Source organism: Melospiza georgiana, chromosome 17, assembly GCF_028018845.1.
Source record: "Melospiza georgiana isolate bMelGeo1 chromosome 17, bMelGeo1.pri, whole genome shotgun sequence".
Lineage (NCBI taxonomy): Eukaryota > Metazoa > Chordata > Aves > Passeriformes > Passerellidae > Melospiza > Melospiza georgiana.
Genome location: NC_080446.1, coordinates 11,997,595 through 12,007,241, shown reverse-complemented (window position 1 = coordinate 12,007,241; position 9,647 = coordinate 11,997,595).

Genomic DNA, 9,647 nt, shown 5'->3' with positions numbered 1-9,647 from the left:
TACACCCCCCCAGTCTGGGTTCCCAGTGCCATCCTCTCTGCACCCCCAACAGAAAGGTCCCTGCCCTCCCACCCTGCTTTGGAGAGATGTCTGGGAGATTCATGGGGTGAAAGAATGTGGGAAACAGTAAAGGTAAGATTTTCAGAAAGCTGGAAAAGCAGGCTTTGGAAACAGAAAGAACAGAGAATCAGTTACAGCTGTGAAGTCTGAAGGTAGAAAAAGTTACAATAGTTTAGCAAGTAAGGACATAAAGAAGAGTTTGAGAAAACCTCCAGACACAGAGGAGGACTGCAGAGCCAGCCCCTGTGGGCTGAGCCCCAGAGGGAGGAAGGCTGGGCTCAGGGGTGGGCTGATGGGTTGATGTTGCCCTCACTGGCAGCAATGTCAGTGCTTTGCAGGGTGCCAGACTCCCCCAAGAACTGAAATGCTGCCATGGAGGGGAATCTGTAGCATGAACAAGGCCTTGGGTGCAGAAGGATAAAATGGGGTGCAGGGCCCCATCCCCGTGTCCCATGTGGGCACTCCTCAGCAGGTTAGTGTTCAGGAGTGCAGCTCCTCATCTGGATTTGTGAGCAGCTGGTGCAGAGCTGGACTCCACCAACACATCTGCTGCAGCCCCCCAGGGGAGACCACGGGGACACCAGTCCTGAGGTCCCTCTTGACCATGGCATGCTCAATCTTGCCAAGATGGCAGAGTTCCAGCAACCTGAAGAGCCACAGGCTCTGGGGGACCACAGAGCCCTCTGAGGTTACCCTGGTGGTCTTCTGCCTCTCTGTCCTGGGCTCGGGGTCAGGTTTCCACCCACTCCCTGGAGGGACTCAAGGCTTTGGTGGGTCCTGTGCCAAGTACCTTTGCCACAAGTGCCCAGCAGTGGGATGAGCCCTTGGCCCAGCCCCACCAGCTGGCCCAGCCTCACACATTCTTCTCAGGGCATGTACTCGCCCCACACTCTGCTCACCCCCTCCCTGCCTTATCTTTAAAGAGATTTTATTTTCGGAGATTCCTCCTGCAGTTCCTTCTGTTCGCCTCGGTTCCTCTCCCTCTTTGAAGAGCTTCCAGCAGGGTCCATCAAAGGCCAGGCAGATTTGTAGAAGAGGAAATGTGAATTGGTCACTCCAGCAGCTGCTGAAGGGTTCTTCCTCCAGGTTTGGGTGGTTTTGGCAGGTTTGGTGTTTGTGATGTGGTTTTTCTGGATGGTGGGGAGCTCATCCTTGTATGGCTGGCACGGCCTGAGCTGTGTCCTGCTCAGGCAGGTGGGACAGGGCAGTAGGATCCTATGGACCTCTCAAAAAATCCCATGGTAGAATGAGGAGCTCATGGCTTCAGCCTGAGCAGAGGGGAGTTTTCTTTAGGCGGCTCTAGCCCAGAGTGAACAACATGCCCAAACGACTCCCCAGCCCTGCACACCCACCCTCAGCAGTGAGACCATCTCCCCTGACCACTGAGACACCTCTGCTCTTCCCCTGGGCTCTGTGCTTGGTGTTGGTGCCCCACAATGTGATGGAAAAGGAGAGGGGTCCTCCTGAGGGCTGGACAAGCCTCTCCCCATGGGACAGGCCACCACCAGCACCAGACAGCAGAGCTGCCCCTTCAGTGAATGTTTTGTGGTCAGACCAGCTCCTACCCAGCCCTGGAGAGCCAGGAGGGTGCCAGGGGCTCAGCCACCCTCTCCAGAGAAATCCCCTGGCTGCTCCCTGACCCCCAGCAGGAATGTTTCCCATTAGCAGGCTCTGATAAGGGGCAGGAAGGAGAATTACTGTCCGTGTCGGCCAGCTCACTAGAGGTTTCCACACTTAACATATCCCCACTATCAGCTCCCTGAAATGCACTGGAGGGGGGTGCAAAGGCAGCTGATTAGATAAAGACAATCTGCAGAGGGGCTATTTCAGGCATATTTCCATGGAGTGGGAATGTCTGCTTGCAGGAGGTGACAGGCCAGTGCTGCCAGACCGCTCACATCCCTCCAGCTCAGCCTGGCCATGCAAGGCCCCCTCCAAGGCAAAGCCCTGTCCCAGCAGGGTGACAGAGACAGCAGCCACCCGCCCAGCACAGCCCCCTCAAAGTGAGCAGGACATGCTGCTGCTGACAGCACAAAGCTAAGGTGCTCCTGTGGGGTTTAGGATGGGGATCCCCTCATCCCACAGCTCTTCCCACCATGGAGCTGCCTGGATGTCCCTCCCTGGGGACAGTGCTGGACCCATCCTGAGCTGGCTGTCCTGCCTCTCTGACCCTCCATGAACACACACACAAAGCTGCTGCTGCCATGAGCACCCTCCTGCAGTGATTCCCACCTTGCCTGAGCAGCACAGGCACGTTGGTGGCTGACCCTCCACACAGGAGCCTCCAAAATGAGTATCAGGAATGAGAAAGTACCTGGAAGAGACATGGCATGAGGAATTATTGTATAGAGTTAGCAAGAAAAGTCACACACAGGCATGGAGAGAATGAGGTGTCCAGACATCTTCCACTGGGAAAATTGGAGAGGTTTTGTTTGTTTGCCTTGAATTTTCCAGCTTTGAGGTTCTGGGGGTTTTCTTTAGAGGATTGCCATGATAAAGCAGCTTGTAGGAATGAAGGTTGTACTGAACACTGCAAAATTACAGGAATATGTGAGCCTCCAGTGAGGTTTTGGCAATGCACTTCAAAAAAATGAGGGTAAAGAGAATCTTGCCCTGTTCATCTGAATACTTAATAGCACCTTAATTGCAGCTGGCCTGCCAGGACAGACCCTGGAACACGGCAGCCTTTGGAAATCATGACCAGCAGCTGCCTTGGAGGCTGCAAGGGAGGGGCAGGGGCTGATCAGAACCAGAGCTGGGCTGCAGTTCTGAACTGTGGGCACAGTCTGGCCCTGCAGTGCCTCAGCTGCTCTGGTTTTGCACCAGTTTTCATCTGCTGTGAGATCTGGAGCAGATTTGGGAGATTTTTGGAGGAGGTTGGTGAGTGTTGTCCTGCACACCAAGGCCACCCAACCAGTTCCTGGGGCAATCCCATCCCAGCCTCCTGCTATCTCCATCCCTCTTGCACCTTCTCCCTCACTCCATGGGAAGCATCCTCACTGCTCTGGGTCATCAATCCTCAATGAGATTGAGCTCAGTCCATCTCATGGCAGGGGACAATTGTTTAAAATGGAGTGGCAACAGGCATGGGAGCTCCTTATGGGATCTGCTCAGCTTGGACCTTTCTCAGGACCCAGGAGGGAGGAATATTGCTGCATGTCCTCACATCACAACAGGAGAACTTCTCACCTCACTATGGCACATCAGCCAAGATGTGCTTTTCTGTTTAAAACCACAGTGAATGTCTAGTTCCAGGTATCCAGTCTCTAGTCTGAACTGCAGACAGCAGCTTTCCCCTCTAAACCATCCCCTGTCCCTTAACAAGGCTCTGTCCTATGGCTTTTGGGCTCTGGGTTTTCCTGAGCACCCCAGCACAGCAGCTGAGTTGGCCACACAGACACACACAGACACACACACATATACATACACAGAGTCCAGGCTCCTACTCACTTGCTGGCTGGTTGTTGGATTATGGCAAAAAAAACCCCATAATCCAACATCCAGGAAAAAAAAAAAAAAAAAAAGCATAATCAGAAAAAATAATAATCCAGCAGCTAGTAAGTGAAATAACCCTCCCTAGAACTCTGTAAATCCCTCCTGAGTGGCAGTGGAGGGACAGGCTCTGATCTCTGCTCTGTGACAGGGACAGCACCCAGGGCATGGCTGAAGCTGTGTCAGGGAGGGTTAGGCTGGATACCAGGGAAAGGCTCTTCCCCAGAGGGTGCTGGCACTGCCCAGGCTCCCCAGGGAATGGGCACAGCCCCGAGGCTGCCAGAGCTCCAGGAGCTGCCAGGGGTGCCCAGGGTGGGGCTGTTGGGGTGTCTGTGCAGGGCTGGGGCTGAGTTTGATGAACCCAGTGTGTCCCTCCCAGCTCAGGATATTACAGAAGCTCCCTGAGGCAGTAAGGACTGGTGTTGGGGGGATTTGGGCCCAGGAGCAGCTGCTGGGTCCCTGCACTGGGGCTGTCCCTGCAGGGTCTTTGCTGACAGAAGGGGATCCTCACCCCTGGCTGGTCCCCACTCTGAGGCCTTGGCACAGCTCAGGGGAGCAAAGGTGCAGCCTGGCACAGCAGGCCCGTTTGCCACCCCTGTGCTCCTGCCCCTCTGGCAGACAGGCTCAGGTTATTTATACCTCACCCACAGCCACTTCATGGCACAGAAGGGTCTGGTGGAAAAGCCAAGGAAGTGAAATTACTTTGGGGAAGAAATGACACTACCCACTTATAAATAAACCCGGGTTTCATTGATCTTTTAGATGCTCCCTTGGCAGAGAGTCCAATGTCACCGCTCCAGCAATGCAGACAATACTGGGGCATTGTTTTATTCTCAGTTACAGGGGAAGGGACAGCACCAGCTGCCGTTCTATCTTTAGCCCATGAGAGCACCCTTCAATTGTTCTGCACTTCAAACAATAGCCCCACGTGGGGGAGAGGAGGATTGCTGGCTTCACCACAGCGTTTTGCATCGAAATACAGCCTCAGAGACAGCAGATTTCTGTCACTGTCACTTCTGTCACCTGGCAGAAGCTGGTACTTAAACCACAGGGAAGCCAGGGTTCCAGAGTGTCTTTTTTTTTCTTGTGGATGATGGGCCAGCAAGAGGTTTGGCTCCCCGAGGAGATCTTTGAACTCTCTTCCATGAAAACAACCCTATTGTTCTGTCTTTAGAGTCTGGTGCTGGGCATCACATCATCTCCTCCTGCCGTGCCTTTGGGGCTGCTCTATTCCAAGCACTGTTTTCTGCACTGATGCCCACATATCCTGATGTAAAACAGAGCTGCCCAAAACCTCAGACTGAGCTACATTGGTTTCTCTGCAGCTGGAAATGCAAAGGAGAACCCAGAGGGACTTTGGGTTTTTTTTCCCCATTCCAGGGTACCAGGGAAGCGAGTGTGTGAGGGATGAGCAGCTCCTTGGAGGCGAGGAGGGGCAGGCAGTGCCCGGCTCTGCACCCACTGGCAGCTGCAGGGTATCAAATGCCCTCGGTGCAAAGCTCGGCACTGCCGTGGGCAAGCGAGCTGCTGCTGCCTCTGGTGGCTCTGCCCCTGCTGGTGCCCTCGGGCACGGCCGGGGGAGCTGGGATGTGTAAGCGAGATGAGAACTGACTTTAATTTCTGACACCAGGATGTTGTCTGATAATTCTGAGGAATCAAATTTGTCAGGTGAAGAGAGGGACCTTTTTTTGTTGCAAGTTGTCACGTTATGTAGGTCTACACCGAAAACAAATTGGCTGATGCAACATCTAAAAGCATACTAATGACTTCCAGCAATATGAGCTTAACAGAGTATTTATTGATACATTTTGCTTTTAAAATCTCAGTACTTATGTTGACACAAAGGTTACGGAGATTATGGACCATCCATCCCTAAACATTTATTTCTCTTATCTTGATTCCACCTATAGAGAAGCACTACATGACTTCTTCCAGTCCCTCAAAACATTAGAATTCCTTTAACTCTGTTTTAAAAATTCTAAGTTTACTTGGTATTACCATGGGTTCTGTTTAGTTGGTTGACTGTTCTAAAAGATATCACATAAATGTGCATCTATATCTATAAACAAGCTAAAAGAAATCGGTGTTTTTGAAGGGTAGTAAAGGTCTTTACACTGATTGAACAATACAGAAACCAGGTTTGAACGTGACTGCTGGCCCGGGAGATGTACCTGCTGCCCAGGGGATTTACCTGCTGCCCCTGGGATGTGATGTACCTGCTGCAGAGCTGCCATTCTCGTTGTCAGGCTCGGCTCAGGGAGGACAGCAGGGTCATGGCACAGCTATTCATTCCCCCACCCCGCTGTGGCCGAGGTTGTCTCGAATTTCAATTGTCTGAGCGCAAGGCAGCCTTTGAAAGGGGATGCGACAGCCCAAAGCCACAAAGCCCATCTTTGAAGGCTCTTTAACAGGGAGAGGAGAGGTTTACAAATATAAAATGCTTTTCTTTAAACTTTGCATGGCTCTATATTTAGCAAATAAAGATAATGCCCCAGTTGCTGTTGTTCATCTTTTGTTGCATGGAACATGCCAAATACTTACCATGTCTGCCATATTTTTTTATGATTCAGCCTCCTCTGAGCTGCATTGCAGCTCTCTGACCCTGCAGCAGAGATTATGAGCAATCTGCATGTACAAATCCTCCCTGGGCTACTGGATTACTCTGAAAAAAATCTCATTCTCCAGAGTCAATTGGGAAAGCAAGACAGAAAAGGCAAGTCACAGCTCTCTATAAAATACTTCTATTCTGAGCAGGGTACATTAATTCCAGGAACTCCCAAGGAAAGGGCAGGGCTTTTTTCTTCAGCTTTTTGCAATGAATTTGAGATTATTTTTGCAATGATTTGCTTAGAAACTGAAGCTTTTTATGCCCTTTCTCAGAGCAAACATCATGTAGGGGAGATAGAGAACCCTGAACAGGACTGAGGATTGAGAAGGGAAATGCTTCTGTTTGAGAAAACTTTGTATTTCTGCACCCTTATTAAAATTTGTTCCTCACTTCTGGTGGGGTCTGAGCTGGATCCTGGCCCAGGGCAGTTTTCCAGTGAGATAAGACTGAATTACCAGCTGCCAAATTCACAGCATGGATCTGTATTTGTTAAGGTGTGAATCCACAGTTACTGATGGACGGGGCAGCAGAGAGGAAAAAGGAAGAGTAGGATTCTGTGCCCAGAAAACAAACAGGGTGGGTGTTTATAGAATCACAGAATGGTTTGGATTGGGAGGGACCTTAAAATTCACCTCATTCCAGTCCCTGTCACTTCCATATCCATGTCCATGTCCCTTCCACTAGACCAGGTTGCTCCAAGCCCTGTCCCATCTGGCCTGAGACACTTCCAGGGATGGGGAACCTGTGCCAGGGCCTCACCACCCTCACAGAGTAGAATTTATTCCCAATATCCCATCCAACCCTGCCCCCTGGCAGTGGGAAACTCATTCCTCTGGTTTTGTCACTCCATCCCTTGTCCAAAGTCCCTCGCCAGTTCTTGGAGCCCCTTTAGGCACTGGAAGGGGCTCTGAGGTCTCCTCAGAGCCTTCTCCTCTCCTCTCACACCCCCAGCTCTCCCAGCCTGGCTCCAGAGCAGAGGGGTTTCTGCATCTTCATGGCTCTGCTCCAACCTTCCAGGAGAGCTGTAACTACAGAGCTTCATTCTGGTGACAGATCCCAAAGAATAGAGCTAAAAGGCTCAAAATGACCTGGACAGCTCCTGGCACAAGTAGCAGGATAAAGAGCCAGTCATGTCCCAGCCTGTCCAACAGTGATGAACTCTGTGGAGAGTGACCAAAGGCAAATGTGACAACAGGCACTGTCCAGCTTGCTGGAGGCACATCCCAGAGTCAGGGCTGCCTTCTCATCCTCCTCTTAGTGCATCCCACTTCAAAGTGCCCTCCTGGGATTTTCCCTTGCTGCCCCATGCTGGTAGAGAAGACAGAAAAAAATAATCCAATGTCAGCACTCTAGAGTCAATTAAATAATCTAAAATCTCTCAGTTTAGTGACTGCAGGATCTGAGCATCATACATGAATTCACTCATCCCACTCCCAAAGCTGCACTAGTAAAAACTGAAGTCCAAAGATGCAGATGTCAGGCTGGTTCTGTTGGCTACACAAGCATCACACACGCATCTCCTCACCAGCCATCAATGGTTTCAAACTTTTATAACACCATTCCAAAGGCCGTCAGGGGCTGAGCAGAGTCAATGAGGGTCCTGCTTACTCTCTCTCTCACGATGGGGCACAGGGTGTTTGTAAAGTACTACTAAGTAAACTGCAAACCCTGCGGAAGCTGCGGGCCGGGGTGGGAGCTGAGCAGCGGCAGCAGCAGGGTTTGGAGCGGCAGCAGCAGGGTTTGGAGCGGCAGCAGCAGGGTTTGGTGCGGGAACAGCAGGGTTTGGTGCGGGAGCAGCAGGGTTTGGTGCGGGAACAGCAGGGTTTGGAGCGGCAGCAGGTTTGGAGCGGCAGCAGCAGGGTTTGGTGCGGAGCCGGCTCGGCTGTGGGTCCGCAGGCGGAGCGGGCAGGACGGGCCGGGCCAGGGGCCGTGGAGCGGAGCAGCCAAGGCAGGGGAGCGCCGGGTGCGGGCCCGGGCTCTGCTCCCTGAGCGAGCGCTGAGCGGGGCTGCAGGGACCGCTGAGCGGGGCTGCAGGGAGGGCAGCGCCAGCGCGGCGGGTGAGACGGGCCGGCAGGGCTGCGGCAGCCCCAGAGCCTCCAGCGGGGCCGGCCGAGCCCCGGGGCTGCCCTCGGAGCCTGCAACGGGGCCGAGCCGAGCCCTCGGAGATCCCCCGGAGCCTCCAGCGCTGCAGAGCCGAGCAGAGCCCCCAGGGCTGCCCCCGGAGCCTCCAGCGGGGCCGGCCGAGCCCTCGGGCTGCCCCCGGTGCTGCCGGCCCCCTGCTCCTGCCTGCCCAGGGGGGCAGCGCCTGGGGGAAGCTGCCCGGGAAGGGGCCGAGTTCGGGCACTGCTGGGCCCCGGGCTCGTTGCACTCGTTGCTGTGTGAGCCCGCAGCCCTGCCCTGCCCATCGCAGCCGCCGGGGCTCGGTGCCAGCACCCAGCGCTCCCACAGCGACCCACCAGCCACCGCGGGCACCGGCACCCGCAGGCCCCGGCCCAGCACGGCCAGCGCTGGGCCCTCCAGGCCCTACCCGAGTGGGGCACAGGGGCTGATCCCGCTGCGGGCCAGGGCAAGGATCCCCTCGCTTGGCTTTTTTCTCTTGAACAATCCGGGCACAAAGCTGGTGGGGAAGCAAAGGCTGGAGCCTTTGGGGGCTCCAGGCCTTTAACATCGGCCGCTGCAGCTGCAAAATCTGCTCCCCAGATCCTGGCTCCAGCTGCTCCCAATGCTGTGACGGCCTTCAGAGTGTGAATGTGGATTTTGTATCCCTGTGGCCTGATGCTGGCTCGGCCCAGAAGTCCCCGTGGCCAAATGTTTCCTGCCTGCTTTGGTGACATCGCTGCAGGGGCCGCTGCTGTCAGAGCCCCCTCTCTGCTGGTGACAGCTTTGCTCTTGGGGACACTGCTCTGCAGCAGCCCAGGAACACGAGTAGTGCCCAGTTCCAGGAGTGGCATCAGTGGGACCCCGTGTGCACAGGGACCCCCAGCTCCAGGGTGGCCATGCCAGCACCCCCAGGGACCTCCAGCCCCAGGAACCCAGAGAAAGTGGAAACCAAAACTCTGCAAACACTACTTGTGCCCAAAGAAAATGCAAAGAGAACTGTGACAAACAAGGACAATGTATTTACAGAAGACGAGTAAAACCAACAAACTTATTTACATGATAAGAATCATTGTAACAACAACAATCTATAGAACATATTTACAGAAGGGTCCAAGAAAAAACAATCTTCAAAATGTATTTACACAAGACCCAATGAAATAACAACCCGTGAAACATATTTACAGAAGGCTCTATGAAATAACAATATTCATAACATGTTTACAGGAAACTATCAAAGAACAGCCTACAAAACATATGTACAAAATGAAGATTCCACAGCCAGCATCTCTGTCAGTTCTGGAAGAGAGGGAAGCAGCACAGGACCGTTCCAGCCTGGCCCTGAGGGCTGTTCCCTGTGCCCCCAGGCTGGCACACACTGGCACAGTGG